The sequence below is a fragment of the Chiloscyllium plagiosum genome, unplaced genomic scaffold, assembly GCF_037043375.1.
Source record: "Chiloscyllium plagiosum isolate Xiang-an unplaced genomic scaffold, Cpla_swu_hap1 HiC_scaffold_19, whole genome shotgun sequence".
In the NCBI taxonomy this organism is placed as follows: domain Eukaryota; kingdom Metazoa; phylum Chordata; class Chondrichthyes; order Orectolobiformes; family Hemiscylliidae; genus Chiloscyllium; species Chiloscyllium plagiosum.
In genome coordinates this window covers 21,253,657-21,274,013 of record NW_028270157.1, presented here as the reverse complement: position 1 = coordinate 21,274,013, position 20,357 = coordinate 21,253,657, and the positions used below count along the sequence as shown (strand labels likewise).

The 20,357-nt window shown below is 40.5% G+C and overlaps 1 protein-coding gene across 4 annotated transcripts in view; it reads right to left on the bottom strand.

Annotated features, from left to right (window-relative positions):
* Positions 1 to 7,672, bottom strand: part of rab3ip (RAB3A interacting protein (rabin3)) — a 66,440-nt gene extending 58,768 nt beyond the window's left edge. For 2 of the 4 annotated variants that reach the window (XM_043709763.2, XM_043709767.2), the window contains exon 1: positions 7,525 to 7,672. The gene's annotated coding sequence lies outside the window, so the exon portion shown is untranslated. Of the gene's footprint in view, positions 1 to 7,014; positions 7,151 to 7,374; positions 7,493 to 7,524 lie in introns of those variants that run through there. The other 2 variants (XM_043709765.2, XM_043709764.2) reach the window with 2 other exon arrangements.
* Between the last annotated feature and the right edge of the window lie 12,685 nt (positions 7,673 to 20,357).

Sequence of the window (20,357 nt, the reverse complement as noted above, 5' to 3'; positions counted from 1 at the left end):
GGCATTTAAAACAGTGAAGAATGATTTGATTGAAATGTCTAAGATACTGATTGGTGTAGACATGTGGATGTGGGAAGAATGTTTGTTCTTGTGGGTCAGTCCAAAACTAGTGAAAATGGCTTTAAAATTAGGGGTTACCCTTGCAGGACATAGGTAAGGAAAATCTTAGTGTTATTTAGGCACTCAAAGCCTTTTAAGATAAATGAATGGATAGATTCTGGCTGGGCAGTAGATGGGAATGTGGAATTCAAAGCACAACCAGATCCGTCACAATCTTAACAAATGGCAGAACAGGGGCTGACTTGTCTATTTCTGCTCCTAGCTTGTATGTTAGCACTAGTTTTTACATGCCCTGTAGGTTTCTTCAGATTGTTAAGTACCATAGATTGTACCCACATTGCCTTGCATGTCCCCCATGACCATTCAAATATCTTAAGATTATAAATGAATTCCATTCACTTAGCAGCTTGTTAGTGACAGGTAGTGCACCATGCAAGCATGCGGCTAATATATGGTATGGGTAGTGCTGGATGCACTTCTGATAACAAGCTGCCAACAGCAATTTAATGTGCTGGCTGTTTGAATGAGTATTTGCAGATATCAACTGTCACTCAAGCTTCTGTGCTGTCTTTATTTATTTAAAAACACAAAGAATAGAAAATAAATTATTTACAGTTGAGTACAAAGCATCAGCATAATTCTCAATTACCAATTGCAAGTTTAGAATGTAAAAGAAACCATTTCAGTTACAAATGCATGTCGTCTTTTTAAGATGGAAAACATCGCAATATTACAATATATTCAGGAAGGAGTGTGTATTTTAAATGTAGTTTCTATTCATTCAGAAAATAAACTTCAAAATTGCAACAGGATAAAAGCTGCTTTAAGTAACTTTTGGGACCATAATACTAGAATCAGAAGTAGGCCATCCAGTCTATATCGTCTGCAATGCCATTCAATAAGATAATGGTTGATCTGATAATCCACAAATTCATTTCCAGTCTTATGTTTCAATAAATTGCCTCCTCTTATCCTTCTAAACACCAATGAGTACAAGCCCAACCTACTCAGTCTCTAAGGAAATTAGACCAGGAATCAACCTAATAACTTTCCCTGAACTGCCTCCAATGACAGTTTGAGATCTTATGGTGCACTTACCACCTCTGAGCCAGGAGGCCAAGGCTCAGGTCCCATTTGCTTTAGAGGTGTATCATAATATCTGAACAGGTTGACTATAAAATATCTATATTCCTTAGGTAAGGGGACTAAATAATGTTGCAATATGGTATGGTGTGTCTAGTGCCTTGCATTGTTTAAGCAAATTCTCCAATGTTTATACTCCATTCCCTGTTACATAAAAAGTCAACAATCCATTCCATTTGCCTTTCCTCTTACCTGCTATACTTGAATGCTGTTTTTTGAGATTCATGCACAAGGTTTCCTAAATCCTTCTGTGCTTCAGCTTTCCTAAGTCTTACTCCATTTAAATAATACTCAGCTCTTCTATTCTTCCAGGCAAATTGCATAACCTCATTTTCCCAGATAGATTCCATCTGTCAAGATTTGTGGTTCTTGGGCGTCACTGGTTGGCCAGCATTGATAGCCCATCCTTGTTTGCCTTTAAGATGGTGGTGAGCTGCCTTCTTGAATTGCTGCAGTCCATTTGCCGGTTGGGATGGAATTCCAGGATTTTGACCCAACAACTGGAAAGGAACGGCGGTATATTTCCAAGTCAGGGTGGTGAGTGGCTTGGAGGGGAACTTGCAGGTGGTGGTGTTCCCAAGTACCTGCTGCCCTTGTCCTTCTAGATTGAAGTGGTTATGGGTTTGGAAGATACTAAAGATCTTTGGTGAATTTCTGCAGTGCATGTTGTAGATTGTACACACTGCTGCTACTGCGTGCTGATGGAGAGATTGAATGTTTGTAGATGTGTTGCCAATCAAGCAGGTTGCTTTGTCCTGGATGGTGTCAAGCTTCGAGTGTTGTTGGAGCTGCACCCATCCAGGCAAGCTAGGAGTATTACATCACACCCCTGACTTATGTCTTGTAGATCATGGAGAGACTTTGGGATGTCAGGAGGTGAGTGACTCACCACAGTATCCCTAGACTCTGACCTGCTCTTGTAGCCACTGTGTTTATGTGGTGAGTCCAGTTGAGTTTCTAGTCAATGGCAACCAAGGGATTCAGTGATGGTAATACCATTGAATGTTCAGGAACGATGGTTAAAGTATCTCTTATTGGCGATGGTCATTGTTTGGCATTTGTGTGGCGTGAATGTTACTTGCCACTTGTTGGCCTAAGCCTAGATAATGTCCAGATCTTGTTGCATTTGAGCACGGACTGCTTCAGTATCTGAAGAGTCGTGAATGATGCTGAACACTGTGCAATCATCAGCAAACATTCCTACTTCTGACCTTATTACAGAGGGAAGGTCGTTGATAAAGCAGCTGAAGATTGTTGGACCTAGGACACTAACCTGAGGGACTGTTGCAGAGATGTCCTGGAGCTGCGATAACTGATCTTCCACAACCATCTTCCTTTGTGTCAGGTATGACTCGAACCAGTGTTTGCCCCCTAATACTCATTGATTCCAGTTTGCCAGGGCTCCTTGATGCCACACTCAGTCAAATGCAGCCTTGATGTCAAGGGCTATCACGCTCACCTTACCTCTGGAATTCAGTTCTTATGTCCGTGTTTGAACTAAGGTTGTAATGAGATCAGGAGCTGAGTGATCCTCACGAAACCCAAACTGGGCATCACTGAGCAGGTTGTTGCTGAGCGGGTGCTGCTTGATAGCACGGTCGATGACCCCTTCCATCACTTTATTGATGATGGAGAGTAGACTGATTGAGCAATACTTGGCCAGTTGGATTTGTCCTGCCTTTTGTGTACAGGACATACCTGGGCAATTTTCCACATCGTCAGGTAGATACCACTGTTGTAACTGGACTAGAAGAACTGTCTGTCTTCTTTTAGTAAGCCAATCTTCTATCCATGTTAAATATGTTAACTCCAACATCATGGGCTCTAAAGTAATCTTACGTACAGTACTTTATCAAATACCTTTTGGAAATCCAAATATATTACATCTACACATCCCCCTTTTTCTATCTTGTGTGTTACCTTCTCAAAAGAACAAAGTACATACAAGTCAGTTCTTGTATAACGGGACAGCTCCGTTCTCACAGCATCCAAACTAATGGGCCAGAATCACATTATAGCCAACACAAGTCAAAATAGGTATGAATGGGACTAACTAACTACTTATGTAAAATACATTTGGAAGTGGATTTTTCCATGTAAAAACAAAATAAATAAAAACTGCACAAGAGGTACCTTAAAGAATTTAGGGTCTCAATATATGTATTCAAAATCAGTCTCTCCATGGTGGTGAACTTACAGAGTCAAAGAGCAAGGAATCTATAGGTAAAACAACTAGAAATTGAGTGTTTTGGAGACCAGTCAATGCATTCCTATTCCTATTTCAAAATCTCTCTCTTTTCTGGTCATATGACTGGAATTCCATTATAATTTGTGTCTCCACACTTGAATCCACAACTGCCAACAAATACTTTTTTTAGGCTAACAGTTACAAGCTAGTTGAGGTGAGACACTGTTGCATGACAAGCTTACAAAGAATTCCATTTTCAATATGCAATTAAAAATAGAAAAAAAATAATAAAAATGGTTGCAAAAAGAACAGCAGGTCAAGTAACAATGACAAAGAGCAGGTAACCTTATGTATGTAGATGCAAACTCTACAGAACTATACAGACAAAACTAACAGGGGTACTTTTGAAACAGTTACTAAGTGGGAAATCAATCCGACCACCTTCCAACCATCTCCAAGTCCAACGAGGTAAAAGATGCTCAAGACAATCACTAGCTGGTAAATATATTCAAAAGGCAAATGGCTAGGAATAGATAGCTGAAGCTAACCCAGTAAAACTTCTTCAAGTTAGGAGTGCTACAGTGCTAGCAATTTTTAGTTGTCAGCTGTTTATTAAACGGACAAGTTGAAGGGAATGACAATATCTGACAGCAATTTCATTACCAGAAGCAAGACATAATTTACAATCTGTATCGTTCTAGTAAGAGTTTTATCAAAACAACTTACATTTAATTAGCATCTCTAATGATTAAACCTCAACAGGCACAGCTGCAAACTAGCTTTATGGAGGCAATTTGACATTGAGTCACAAAGGAGCTATTAGAGGGCAAATGAAGAAACGTTTGGTCAAAGATGTCAGTTTTGAAAGGAATGTTTTAAAGAAGAGGAGGCAGAAATAAAAACTGAGCACTGAGGAACTAAATACCAGAAGCATAGGGCTAAAGTAGCCAATAGTGCAACAATCAAGCATGTCAAGAGAACAAAACTAGGAGTAATTCAGAGACATTACAATAATAGAAAAGGGACAAGACGATGAAAAACTTGGAAAACTGATAAGACTGTTGAAACCGAAATACCAGGCTAGGTGTAAAGTTTTAGGTGAGCTTGGTGTTTTAGACAAAGTGAAAGATGGGAAGTTGGTCAGGGGAACACTGTAATAGTTAAATCTAAAGATAACAAAGACATGCTGATGACACAAATATTACACTCTGATACCAAGATTCTGATTCAACAAACAGTTGCCTGAGAGAGGGGTTAATTCAACGGCTAAGAAACAAAATTTGTAGCAGAGATCAAAACAAATAAAATAAAATGTTAATATACAATAAATTACATGCTATAGTAATCAACTTTTAAGCATCCAGTTGGGTTGAGATAAGATTAAAAAGGATGCTGCCAGGGTTGGAGGATTTGTGCTATAGGGGGAGGCTGAATAGGCTGGGGTGTTTTCCCTGCAGTGTCGGAAGCTGAGGAGTGACCTAATAGAGGTTTATAAAATCATGCGGGGCATGGATAGGGTAAATAAACAAAGTCTTTTCCCTGGGTTGGGGGAGTACAGAGCCAGAGGGTATAGTTTTAGGGTGAAAGGGACGAGATTTAAAATGGACTTAAGGGGCAAGTTTTTCACGCAAAGACTGATGAGTGCATGGAATGAGCTGCCAGAGGAAGTGGAGGAGGCTGGTACAATTACAACATTTAAAAGGCATCTGATAGGTAGATTAGGAAGGGATTAGAGGGATATGGGCCAAGTGCTGGCAAATGAGACTAGATTAATTTATAACATCTAGTCAGCATGGACATGTTGGATCATGGAGTCTAAGTCTATAGATGTACAGCGTGGAAATAGACCCCAAGTTACTAACCAAAAAGTAAGACAACTGATTAAAATTGTATGAAAAGGGAGAAGTTTTATTTATACACAAGTTGCAGCTGGTCTTTTTCAGACATTTGTTCGTCAAACAGTAACAGACCTGAAACTTTTAATTATGTCTCAGACCCATTGTTCCAAGATGGGATGAAGACAATTTGGAATAATTTGAGATTTTAAAAATATTTTTAAAGTATAATGAAGAACTAATATATTATTTACATTTCTAAGTCAATAACATATCTGACAACTGGAAAGATGGTAGCTTTGTACATTTCCCAGTGGAAAGGAAAATGGAATGCTCACTTTTATTGCTAATAATGGAAGCTGGAGTATAAAAGTCATGAAGTCTTACTACAACTGTACATTAGTGAACCCTTAGAGTACTCTGTACAATTTTGAGCTCCTACTTAGTTTTGTACTTGCATTGGTATCAATTCAGAAAAGATTCACAGTGCTGTTTCATGGTATGAAGGACTTATCAAAAGGATGCGTTTAGCAAGACATACTCCTTGGTATTCAAAAGAGTAAAAGGATATCCTACTAAAACATGATGTTTTGCTTTTTGGGGGCAGATCCTAAGAGAAGGTTTTCTAGAACTAGGCAGCACAATTTTAATGCCATGCTTTGAACTGAATGAAACACAAGATCATAGCTGATCTGAACATGGCCTCAACTCCAATTTTCTACCTGCCCCCAAAATTTTACACTCTTAACAGATCAAATTTTTGTCTAATTCAGCTTTGAAAGTATTCAACTACCCAAATTGTTTTTTTAACATCACCCCCTTCACAAAGACAGCAAATTGACCTTCAATAAATTTCACCTCTACTCAGTTTTAAATGTAGCACATTGAAATTGAAACACGACTCTGAAATTGTGATAATCACATTACTATCGTCACCACAAAAACAAATCAAAATACCATTTTACAAACCTAATCTTCAATATAATTCCCATACTAATCTGAACCATAATACATCTTTTTTCCAGAATTTCTCTCATGTATGGAGATACCTATTGCATATGGAAATGCAAAGGTTTCTCCCACTATTCAGAGTACATACATATTTCATTGTTGTCAACAAATTAAAAAGTAAAAAAAAATAAGTTACAGGAGTATTGTGATAAAGGATGACGACGACAGCATACAATGCCGAGTAGATTCAGAAAGTCAGATGGCTTGTCACCAAACACTATTATAACGCTTACCACCAGGGATTCGTAGGGGCATTCAAGGACACGCAGCGAACTACAACTGCACCGTATGGGAGCGAACTCAGTGCTGTACTGCAATTTTCGATCAGATCACCCGAATAATTCGGCAATATACAAGCTGTAGCTGATCCGGAAACTTAAAAGTCAAGCGTGTTTTGTCAGCTCTACAAAGTAAGATAACTACATACTCTTCATACTATAGTACACTAATTTCTCGCCAAAAGAATGACGACTGCATACAAAATTACCGCAGCTGGCTTCTGTTTTTAAAGAAGCATATGGAATTCGCCTTAATTATAAAATATGCATACGCAATAAAAGAATGCTTAAATTAAATTAACTCGATAAGATTTGCAAAACCCCAGAACGCTGTCACGATTAAATGCAAATCTGTTGCAGGATTAACTGCATTCGCTGCTTTCATCAACGTATTTATATTCCAGCCCTATCGTTTAAATAGCGGGTGCAGAGAACAGCTTCAGATTAACTACAGTGTCGGGATTTCTGTGTTTTAAAAAAACCAAAACGATCGCCCAACCTGATGCACGATTATAGGCGGAGACTCCATCCTCAGCAGAAACATGCAGCAGTGCGGGTTTCACAGCTGCAACAAGGCCGGGAGGGCTCGCAGGGAGAGCCCTCCTTCTCCTTAAAGGGCTGAATCAACAAGGCTCAGCTGTTGGCGGCCGGCAACTCAGTCCATTCATAATAAAACAAAATCAGAACCTGCCACTTTCCCTTTAACGGACCCAAGTTGGAAATAATGGAACGTCGAGCCGTTAAAACCGTTGGTGATGCGGGACAGAGGGAGCTGCATTAACAGGGCCCCACAGATACTGCCCAGGACTCCTCAGGTAAAAACATCAGGTTTCATTTAACGTCACAGCCATTTCCTCACCTAACACCTGCCAAACAATAAGTCTTCACCTCAAACCGACATGTCGATAGGTATTTTTTCCCCACCTTCCCTCCTCCTTCGGCCACCTCAGTCACCGTACCTTTCTATCGACCCCCCCTCAACTTCCCTCCACCTGTTTTCACCATTTACCTCTCGGCTTGAACACCTTCACCAAACCACTGCGGCTGCGCAATAGCGGCTGTTTCTTGCTCATTTCACCGTCCCTGTGTCTGTCTACTACGGCTGCGCATTCGCAACACTTGTTCATCCCATCTACGCCTGCGCTTTTGTGGTAGCGCGGTACTAGTTTTCTCTTCCCGCCCGAAATGCTCATTCCCTTTCGTCTACGGCTGCGCGGTACCAGTTTTCTCATCCCGCCCGAAATGCTCATTCCCTTTCGTCTACGGCTGCGCAGTACCGGTTCACCTCTGGCCCACCCCGAGCCTGCATGCGGCTGCGCAATACCGGCGGTATCACCGCCCTCCCCCTTCCGCTGAGCTTGCATGCAGCTGCGCAGACACCGGTCTTCCCCTACTGTGTGCGGCTGCGCGGGCACGTAGAGCTGCTGCTGTCGCCTAAGCAGGGAAATAAGCAAAATGTTGTGAATACTGGTAGTTCGAGATAAAACCAAAAATACTAGGAACACTCTGTAGGTCAGATAGGATCTGTGCGGAAATATCAGTAAAGGACCAAGGGGAGAACAGAGAGCAAGAATAGTGAAAGAAAGGGCATGGACAAAGCAGAAATGGGAGACTAGGAAATTGAAGAGAAAAAAGGAAGATAATATTTGGGTTAAAAAGGTTGGGATTGATAATTGAGTGATGGGTTTGGAGCACGGGTGCCCGAACTCTAATTGTTATTGAACGTAGGGGGCAGAGTGGAATGCTCTTCGGAAGGTCGAAAGTGTGTTGCTGGGAAAGCATAGCAACTTTCCTGATGAAGGGCTTATGTCCGAAACGTCGATTCTCCTGCTCCTCGGATGCTGCCTGACCTGCTGTGCTTTTCCAGCAACACACTCTCTACTCTGATCCCCAGTATTTGCAGTCCTCGCTTTCTCCTCTTCGGAAGGTCGGTGTAAACTGAGGGGCCGAATGGCCTGCTTCCACACTCTCGGGATTCTATCATTCTGTGAACATAATGCCTGATTAGTGCAATTAATACCAAAGCATCCAATCTTTAAAAATTTTCAAATCAACCTATTCAGAGGTGTTAGGCACACATAACACGGAGGGGCAGGAACACTGCCACTGCACTACAAGAAATTCAACTTCTAATCTCTACAATGATCAGTAAGATGCTGTCGGCTGCACTGGCAAGACCAGCATTTATTGCCAATCTCTAATTGTTCTTCAGGTGGTGATTAGCTGCTGCTATTATTGTCAAGATTCTGAGATTTTGACCCAATGATATTGAAGGAATAGTTTTATAAATCCAAATTAGGATGATGTGGCTTGAGTAATTCCCAGGTGGTGCTGTTCTCTCACATCTGCTGCCCTTTTCATTCTAGGTGATAGAGCCACAGATTAGAAAGGTGTTGTCAAAGGAGTGTGAGTGAGTTGCTGCTGCATATCTTTGCTCTCATTATGCATCGGTATTGAAGGGTGATGACTGGGATGCTAAGCAAGTGGCCTGTTTTGTCCTGGTGGTGCTGAGCATCTTGAGTGCTTTGGGGAGATGAGATCAGTTACTCACTATAGAATTCCTTGTTCCTAACCTACTCTTGAAGCCATAGTATTTATGTTTCTGATCAATGGTAACACCCAGGATTTTGACAGTGGAGCATGTTTTGATGGTAATGTCATTGAATGCCAAGGTTTAATGGTTAGGTTGTCTTTTTAGAGATGGTAAAAACAATGACTGCAGATGCTGGAAACCAGATTCTGGATTAGTGGTGCTGGAAGAGCACAGCAGTTCAGGCAGCATCCAAGGAGCTTCGAAATCGACGTTTCGGGCAAAAGCCTTAGAGATGGTCACTGTCTGGCAATGCTGTGCAGTGAATGTTCCTGGCCACTTATCACTCCAAGCATTGATATTGTCCAGGTATGACTGCTGATGGAAACACATTGCTTCAGTATTTGAAGAGCTGTGAATGGTGTTGAATATTTTGCTATCATCAATAAATACCCCAACTTTGACCATATGTTGGAGGGAAAGTCTTTGATGAAACATATGAAGAAAATTGAGCCTAGGATGTTGCCATGAGGAACTATCTTCCTTTATGCCAGGCATGAAAAAAATTGGAGAGGTTTTCCCCTGATTCCCATTCACTTCAGCTTTGATAGAGCTCCTTGATGCCATACTCTTGTTAAATCTTGCCTTGGTGTCATGGCCATTAATTGTCACCTCATCTCTGGCATTCAACCTGTTTGTCCAAGTTATTGTCTTGAGCCAAATAAGAGTGGCCCTCATGGAACCCAACTGAATGTGTGAATTTTTCTGATCAAGTACCACTTGGTAACACTATCAATGACCCTTTCCATTACTGTGATGATTTCGAGTAGATCAATAGGATTCTGGATTAGTGGTGCTGGAAGAGCACAGCAGTTCAGGCAGCATCCGAGGAGCAGTAAAATCGACGTTTCGGGCAAAAGCCCTTCATTACCTAGATCAATAGGACATCAAGTGTTCAAATTGGATTTGTCCTTTTTTGTGTGTACTGGAAATGCCAGGGCAATTTTCTACATTGTCAGGTGTATGCTGCTGTTGCTGTCAGTCTTAAAAACTATTGTTGGAATGTGGACAATCTTTTCAGTATCCAATGCCTTTAGACATTTCTACATATCATGTGGAATAACTTGAATTAGATGAAAACTGACCTCAGTTGTGCTGGAGATCACATTCGGTGGCTGAGATGAATTATCCACTTTTGGCTGATGATGGGTGCAAATATTTCTGACACATTTATGCTATTGTGCTGGGGAGCTGCCTCCTGTTAGATGTTTAGTTGTCCACCATGATTCATGTCTAGATGTGGCAGTACTGCAAAGCTTGCTGCAGGGATCTGTTGGTTGTGCAATTGCCTAACAATGTTTGTTGCATGCTGCTTCCACTGTTTTGCCTAAAGTAGCCTTGTTTTGTAGCTTTATCCGGTTGACACCTCATTTTTAGGTATGACTGGCTCAGCTCCTGGCATCTCCACCTATGCTCTTCATTGAATCAAGGTTGGGATACGCCAGACCATTAGGTTATAGATTGTGGTTGAATATAATTCTGCTGTTGCTGAGGGCCCACAACAGTTTATGGATGTCCTGTGTTGAATTCTAGATCTATTTCTATTCCATTTAATAGTTAGCTCCACACAACACAATGAAAGCTATCCTCAATGTGGAGATGAGACTTTGTCACCACGAGGACTGTGCAGTTGTCACTGCTGCCAATGCAATTGTGGATAGATGCATCTGCAATGTGTAGATTAGTGACGATGAGTTCAAAAGGATTTTCCCTCTTATTTCATCTGCCTCAGATCCAGTCTAGTGACTATGTTCTTCAGAACTTGGATATCTTGGCCAGTAATAGTGATATAGAGACACTCTGGTAGATTGGCATTGAGGTCTCTCACCCTAGTTACATTCTGTGACCTTGCCATCCTCAACACTTCTTCCCAGTCCTGTTCAACATGGAGGATTGATTCATCAACCAAGAAGAGAAGGCGAGCTGGGCAGTAGGTGATAATCGGTGGGAAATCTTCATGCCTACATTTGACCTGGTGCATTTAGACTTCATAGGTCCAGAATCAATGTTGAAAGTAACTCTCTCCCTTACACAGTAGACCACTGTTCATAGGATCCCTACAGTGTGGCCGATCAAGTCCACACTGACCCTCTGAAGAGCAATCCACCCAGACCTATCCCACTTCCCTGTCCCTGTAACACTGCATTTCCCATGGCTATTCCACCTAGCCTGCCCATCTTTGACTCTGAAGGGAAACCAGAGCACCTGGAGGAAACCCACTCCAGAGCATCTGGAGAAAACCCACGCTGACACAAGGAGAATGTGAAAACTCCATACAGATAGTCATCCATATAAGGCTGGAATTGAACCCGTGTCCCTAGCACTGTGAGGCAGTAGTGCTAATCACCATGCCACCCTGCTGCCCTTGCTGGTGGACAAGGATGGTGATGGTTGTTTCTGGAAAGATGTGATTCTGAGTGTGGCTATGTTAGACTGTCGCTAAACTTAGTTTGTTGGACACCTTACCCAATTGTGACACAAACCAAATGTTAGTAAGGACTTCTTCACAGCGTCAATAGGGCTGGGATGCTGTTGTCCTTTCAATGCCAAGTCAGGTGGTCTGTCTGAGTTTATTTTTCTTAGACTTTGTAGCAGCTAGGCTATTTCAAATTAAGAAGGAGAAAGTGAGGACTGCAGATGCTGGAGATCAAAGCTGAAAATGTGTTGCTGGAAAAGCGCAGCAGGTCAGGCAGCATCCAAGGAGCAGGAGAATCGACGTTTCGGGCATGAAATCATTAACATCTCCATTATACACACATATTGCTGCCCATCTTTGCCCATCAGGAAAGTTTCCTGAAGAAAGGCTCATGCCCGAAATGTCGATTCTCCTGCTCCTTGGATGCTGCCTGACCTGCTGTGCTTTTCCAGCAACACGTTTTCCGCTATTTCAAATTAAGAGTCAATTACATTACATGTAGGGCAGAGCAAGAAAACTGCAGATTTCTTAAAGAATTGAATGGGGTTTCTTTTATAGCAATTCACAGTGGTTACATGATTATCATTAAACCAGCTACTAATATATTCCAGTGAATTCAGCTGTCATTATCTGCTGTGATGAGGTCACTAGCACATTGGATTTTGGCCTCTGGATTACTGGTCTGTTGACATTACCATTGCATCATCACCCCTTTGGGTTGTAAATTAATTCATTATGTTGCAGTCACAGTTCTCACCTGTTGATGTAGCATCTTTGGTATCTTGACATACTCCTCAATATGTTAATCTATTAATGCATCTTCAATTAATGTATCTGTCACCTTCATTGTAGGTAGAGTTCCAAAACTAATTTCCTTTCAATATAAATATGCAGAGTAAAACTTTGAAGTTTAATCATATGACACAATGCAAGTTGGGTATACCTCTGGAATTTTCACATCAAGGCTGACAAAATAGAACAATTGCCATATGAGAAAATTGTGCAATATGTGTGTATAATGGAGATGTTAATGATTTCAATCTACTCATTTACATTAGTAGTTATACATTTACAATTTAATGAATAAATGTTAGATAAATAATATGGATGGAATGTATATAGTTTATAATGTTAATAAATAAGTATTTGTTAATTAATAGGAATTCTTCAGTGTATTTTTGCATTGGTATAGCTTTTTTTGGATTTCAGCTGGCCCAAATCAAGTACTAACAGCAACCCTTTAGACCATCACCCATGTGAAAGTTGAACTCATGACCTTTGTTCTGAAGAATTGATTCAGAAACTTTTACATTACACCTGTTTACACATTGTAGCCATGGTGCAAATCTTTAAGCAGGCAGTGCCAATCAAGTGTGCTATTTTGTTCTGGATGGTCTGAGGCCTAATGAGTGTTGTTGAAGCTGCATTCGTTTAGGAAAGTAGACAGTGTTCTTTCAATTCTTGGAGCCTTGGAGATGGTGAAATCTTTGGGAGTCATGAAGTGAGTTACCTGCTACAGGATTTCCATTCTTTGACCTGCTGTTGTTGCCAAAGTATTTAGGTAGCTGGTATAAATTGATCTCCAAGATCTTGAAGGACGAGGACGCAGATATGGGAATGTTATTGCGTGTCAAAGGGAGTTTATTAACTTCTCTTTGATTGGAAATGATCATTCCCAAACACCAATGCTATTCAACTATCAGCAAAATTTATTTCTTTTCACATTATGATGTAAGGAAGTTCACTGGTGAAGCAGCTGACAGTGGTTAGGTCTAAGACACTGTTCTGAGGAACTATTGTAGTGATGCCATAGGACCAAGATGATTGGCTTCCAACAACCACAAACATATTCCTTTGTGCAAAATATGACACCAGCCAGTGAGCTTTCTGTCTGATTTACATTGCGATTAATTTTAATAGGATTCTCTGATGTCACAAACTGTCAAATTTGTCCTCATTGTTATAAAGAAGGTTTTTGCTCAGGCAGTGCTGTGCACTGTTTATGACACTTTCCATCACATTAGTGTTTTACATTTAGGTGATAATCAACTGCATTGAGCATATGTGCTTTGCTTTTTGAGGTGATCCCCAATTAACTTTTGTAAGCAGTAGTATCAATTTCTTCCCTAAAGGGAGACATTTGGAATGAATGCACACTTGTCAGTAAGAGCTGTTAATCTATTGGGTATCTGAATTTTTTTTAGATTAGATTACTTACAGTGTGGAAACAGGCCTTTCGGCCCAACAAATCCACACCGACCCGCCGAAGCGCAACCCACCCATACCCCTACATTCACCCCTTTTACCTAACACTACGGGCAATTTAGCATGGCCAATTCTCCATGATCTCAGAATCTCACATCTCATGTGGGTACCAAGACTGACTACCATCTTCTAGATGGAGCTGGAGCTCTGTTTGCCATTACGGTGCTTTTTGTTATAAGTTTGATCATCTAAGCTGTACATCTTACATACTTTCACAAGCAAAGCTGGATGGAGTGTACTGGGAAAAGAATTTAGCAGCAAAGACAGTTGAGGAACAATGTCAGACATGTAAGAAAATATAGATCATAATTCACAGCAAAGACACATCCCAGTGAGGAAGAAGTGAGGAAGGGGATAAGCCAACCATAGTTAACCAGGAAAGCTACGAATAGCATCAAGTTTGTTGTCCAGTTCCTCCTTAACACAAGTTAGACAACTTCAACAAGAATGTTATGAATGAATTTGCCAAGGTGTCCCACAATAATGAAGCGATCAAATCACAATGAACACAAGCTGGTGCCAATGCAAAACAGTCCCAACTTTATTAGGAAACCAATTACAAAAGCTTATACAACAGAGCAATGCTGTCTCTAATCATATTCAGCCCCTTAAATGTACAATACTTCCCAAGTCTCTTGTAGATTTGCACAGTCTCTCTCTTTCTCTCTATCACTTTCTATACTACGTTTTTCTCTGCCTCTCTCTCCAGATGGTCAGTGGGTCTCTGCCATTGGCCATTTTTTTTAAGTTTAAAAATATACTTTATTCATAAAATATCTTTATATACATACGTAGTCACTGAAACAGTTCGGTTCTGTATAGTCAAGTTTGAAGAAATAAGCAAACATTAGAGTTTGACTGTATCCAACAAAAAAACCAAAGGCATTTCTTACTTGTACAAGATTATGTTTACATACATTTGAGACATTACATACATTTGAGACACCGAGAGGTTCTGATAAGTAAACAGACCCCTGATTTGATTTTGGAAGAAATACCTAGTTCTAGACCTTAGAATGTGCAAGTCTGCAATACTTGGTCATGGTCAGCTCGTTGCTCTGGAAGACGAACAAGTTTCAGGCAGACCAAAAAGCATCTTTCACCAAGTTGATGGTTCTCCAGGAGTAATTGATGTTTGTCTCAATGTGCATCCCACAGAACAGCCAGTAGAGCACAAGAGCCCTGCATAACAGAGCTGCTTGGGATGAACCGTGATAAAAATGCTACATCTTTCTCCAGAATTCCTTTCCAAAGGCACATTCCAGCACATTCTCATCAACCCCGCAGCCGCACCAAGGGCAACGTAGAACGTCCAGGTGTACATGAAGGATCTCACATAGTGCCCTTCTCATCAAGCGTTGTCATGGTGCTTGTTGGAAAGATCTGGCATGAATTTGACAGTCTGCACAAGAAGCAACCTGACAGGATCCACCTTCTCCTTTTTCCGCAGGACCTCAAGGATGCATACTGATCTCCTCACAAGGTCCATGAGATTAGTCTGCAGATGTACCCTGTTTTTATACCATTTTGGATAGTTTATCTGGACCTTGCTATAGTTCTAGTTAATATGATTAAGCAGAATCAGCATAGTTTTGTGAAGGAGAAATCATGCCTAACAAATTTACGAGAATTATTGGAGGTGATAACAAGCAGGGTAGATAAAGGGGAAGCAGTGGATGTATTATATTTAGATTTCCAGAAGGCGCTATATTGGGCTACTTAATAGGATGAGCCCATGGTGTTGGAGGAAGTACATTAGCATTGATAGAGAATTGGCTAACTACTAGAAGACAGAAAATTGTGATAAAGGTGCAACCTGTAACTGGTGATGCGCCACAGGGATCAGTGCTGGAGCCACAATTATTTACAATATAGATTAATGACCTGAATAAGGAAAGTGAATGTAATTTAGCTGTATGTGGATGACATAAAAATAGATGCGAAGGCAAGGTGTAAGAATGATACAAAGAGTCTGCAGAGGGATATAGACAGATCAAGTGAATGGGCAAAAATTGGTAGATGGAATATAATGTGTGAAAGTGTGTGTTTATGCACTTTGGCAGAAAGAATGAGGAGCTACATATTGTATAAATGGAAAAAGACTGAAGAAAGCTGTAGAATGAAGGGAATCACAAAAAAGATGCCATCCAATTTCAATGAATAGCAGGGAAAACAAATGGAATGTTGTCCTTTATTTTAAGGGAATGGAATATAAAATTAGGGAGATTATTCTAAAACTACAAGGCACAAGTCAAACCACAGTTGGAATACTGTGAACAATTTTGGGTCCCTTATCTAAGGAAAGATATAGTGGCATTGGAGGCAGTCCAAAAAGGGTTCACTATGCTGGTCCCAGGTATGGAGGGACTGTATTTTGAGTAAGTTTGGCCTGTACTCACTGGAATTTACAAGAATGAGATGTAATCTTATTGAATGATACAAAATTCTTTGGGGACTTGACAAGGTAGATGTTGGAAGATTCTTTCCGCTTGGTGGAGGGGGGGGAAGGCAAGTCTAGAACCAGAGGGCATAATCTTAAAATAAGTGGTTACAAATTTAAGACAAAGAAGAGGAGGGATTTCTTCTCTTGGAGAGTACTGAATCTGTGGAAGTCTTTACCAGAAAAGGCTATCGAGGCCAGGTTGTTAAGTATATTCGAGGCTGAGATAGACTTTTTAATCAGTTAAGGTTTCAAGGGTGACTGGCCACAGAGCATTTATTTCAAATGTATTGCTCATTGGGGTCTGTTTCCTGTAGAAGGAATACCATCAGACATGTTATGACCCAGCTGATTGCACAGATTGCTGAGCAGAGATAAGAGGCCCTTGCCTTTTATATAATTCTGTTACTTCCTACGATTGCTTTTCCCGAACAATAGTTTTGTTGAAAGCAACTTTTGATGCATGCTGTCAGAGCAGCATACTACTTTTTTATAATGCAATAATTTTCCAGTCTGCTATGATGAATTGTTTTTTGGAAGCTTATAAATTGAGAGGAAAATATAAGCTCTTTGAGAACACTTTCAGTCATTTGTGTGTGTCCATATTACAGTTTTGGCTTTGTTAGAAACAATATTAATGTAAAACCATTAACAACTTATTTATATTGTACCATTAACATCATAAAACATACACAGCTATCCTTTCACATCCAAGATCCTCTACCTTTGCTTGAGAATTACCCAGCGACTCAACCCACGACTTTGCTAGACCTCTGCTATGGAACTTTTTTATTCTCTGCAGTATATCCGTCCTGGTTCCCAGCCCCACTTGATTCTAATCCTCTGCAAAATATCCAAGGAATTTAATTGATGCATGGCAGATTTTATTTTTGGCATCACTGTTCCTCCCAAACCTTAAACTTTAATACTATGACAATTTCTCTGTGTGCCAATGGAGAATTATAAGCAGCATTGTTCTCTTTCCTGGAAAAATGACCAATCACCCCTTTCAAAAGTCCCTCTTACTGCCATCTCACAGCTAATTTACTGATTGACCTCTACCATCATTCTCAACTCATGACAACTCTGGTAGTTATCTTAACTCCACTTTCCTATCCATACTCCATAATCCTTGACTCGCTTGTTTATAAAAATTGTACCTCACTCAATGTTGAACAACTTGAATGTCCCAGCTTTCACTGTTTTCTGGAGAAGAACAGGAACATTATTTACTGCTACATGATATCAGTTCCTGCACAAGCACCACCATTTTTACCATTTCATTGATGTGGCTTGTTACTTTTATATAAGTAAGTTTATCTGTTATATAACAATTTTTTAAGGTAAATTAGAAACTCTGATATAAGACAGTAAATGCCCACATACTTTGACCGTGAATTCTGTAAACAGCAAATAAAAATTCCAAGTCAATTCATCTTAAGATAATACATATTGTTAATACTAATCAACTCCTGATTCTTGTCAAAGCCCTTGGAGCTAGTTGCCTATCAACTATTCCAGCTAACTATTCCAGGTGAGTGATGAAAACTGGAAATGAAAGAAAAGAGACAGAGATAGTGGAAATAGTTTCCATATAAAATCACACTTCTGTCTGTGTCGTAATTATTTTCAGATACTTGTTTACCTTAGAGAAAACAGTCACTGAAGGATTACTCTTTAATGATCAAGAGGTATCTAAAGCCCAGGGAAGAAATTAACCAGGTGTGCCCCAATGACATCAGCCAATAGAATAGCACAGGGATTTCTCCTGTCTGTTTTATAGCTGAGCAGAGATAAATTGTTACACGGTGATTGGAAAATTCCAGGGAAACTGTACAGCCCTCACAGCACACACTCCACTTCGTTGAGTCAGGAACTGGGCTGCCTAACCAGTGATCCTTGAAGGGGCTGCTGGAGGCCACTCAAAGAGCAGAAAGTACTCCACAAGAAAATCATGTCCTACTGCCAACATGTTAACCCCCCTACCCCCAACCACTACCAGAATCACTTCTGCTCCTTCTTGAGCTGTTGGCCAGATCAGTCTGGCAGCTATCTAACTTCTTGCCATTTTTAAACAATAAGCATTAGCCTGTAGCTGCTTGGTGACATTCAAACACGGCCTAATGCCTAAGTTAGTTTGGGCCACAGCCCACTGCCTCTCTGCCAATTCTGCACTAGCTTTGAATTTGTTTCCTGGTAAGTTATTAGTCTTAAAGTCTTAAAGCTTGGAAATATTAACAATTTGCTCAGAGTACTCTGCCCTGCCCATGACCCTGTTACTCCAAGTCCCTGCTTGTTATTACTTGCAAACTAATTTCATATACACGCTTCCAATCAATTTGAGCTAATAATTTATTATTGCATAACTTTGTAATTATGATGAAGTAATGATGCATTAAATAGGGATCACTAATGCTGGATATAAATTGGAAATTACGTTTGTTAATAAAAACGTGGTAATTCAGGTCTTGTGTAATTCAGTGAGATTATGGCTGGTCTGTGATGTAACTCCATACACCAGCCAAGGCCCCCATATCTTCTGAGAATAAAAATCAATGAATCACAGCTTTCAGGTTAACAATTGATCTAACATTAATTGCCATTTGATTATAATAATAAGTAGAATTTCAAACTTTCACCACTCATTTCAATCACTCTTCCTTGATACCTATATCAGTATCAGTAAAAGAACGACTGGAGGTTACCTAATCTGTTAAGGAAGCACACAAGTATAGGTTGAGGATTGCAGTCAAGTGCTGCAGGTTACTCGCAGGGACACAGAAGGTAACAAAAATGTCTTGGAGAGGAGCCAGGGCATTGGAAATCCAACTGGTAGAACTTGTATATGCATCTTAAGGGAGCAGTGGCAGAATCTGTCAAATGTTTTATGTGTGTAGTGATTGGAACCAGGTTGATCTTATTGACTATGAGATCCTTGATTGGGGTCATTAACCTGGGCCAATCAGGGAACCCAAACCGACCAATAGAAACAGGGGATTCCAACTCTATTTTGATTTAGTCCCTACCCTCCCCTTCACTGTTTTGATCACACAGCACTGTCCCTTGCTGTGAAGGGCAGTGTTTGTCACTGGCCACCCGGGTGTTTTCCTGTCTTCCTGGTGGTGGAAATCGAATAAAGATTGGTGCACTTTGTGTCTTTCACTGTGTCTCCCACCTGCACACACACACACCATGGGTTCTGGGGATAAAATAAGCACTACCGCACTTAGGTGGTAGTGTGGGGGTTAAAATTTGAAAAAAAAAGAAAAGAAAAAAAAGGAAGAAAAAAAAGAAACAGGGGATTCCAACTCTATTTTGATTTTGTCCCTACCCTCCCCTTCACTGTTTTGATCACACAGCACTGTCCTTTGATGTGAAGGGCAGTGTTTGTCACTGACCACCCAGGTGTTTTCCTATCTTCCTGGTGGTGGAAATTGAATAAAGATTCGTGCACTTTGTGTCTTTCACTGTGTCTCACACCTGCACACACACACACCATGGGTGCTGGGGATAAAATAAGCACTACCGCACTTAGGTGGTAGTGTGGGGGTTAATAGAGAGAAAAAAATAAAAAATAAATAAAAAAAGAAACAGGGGATTCCAATACTATTTTGATTTAGTCCCTACCCTCCCCTTCACTGTTTTGATCACACAGCACTGTCCTTTGATGTGAAGGGCAGTGTTTGTCACTGACCACCCAGGTGTTTTCCTATCTTCCTGGTGGTGAAAATTGAATAAAGATTTGTGCACTTTGTGTCTTTCACTGTGTCTCACACCTGCACACACACACACCATGGGTGCTGGGGAAAAAAATAAACAGCAGTGTTAGCACTACCGCACTTAGGTGGTAGTGTGGGGGTTTAAAAAAAAAGCAGGTTAAAAAAAAGCAGCTGTGGTAAAAAATAAGCACGACTGCAGTTAGGCGGTAGTGAGAGGGGGGTTTAAAGAAAAAAAAACAAACATGGGAAAAAAAAAGAAACAGGGGATTCCAACTCTATTTTGATTTAGTCCTTACCCTCCCCTTCACTGTTTTGATCACACAGCATTGCCCTTTGATGTGAAGGGCAGTGTTTGTCACTGACCACCTGGGTGTTTTCCTATCTTCCTGGTGGTGGAAATTGAATAAAGATT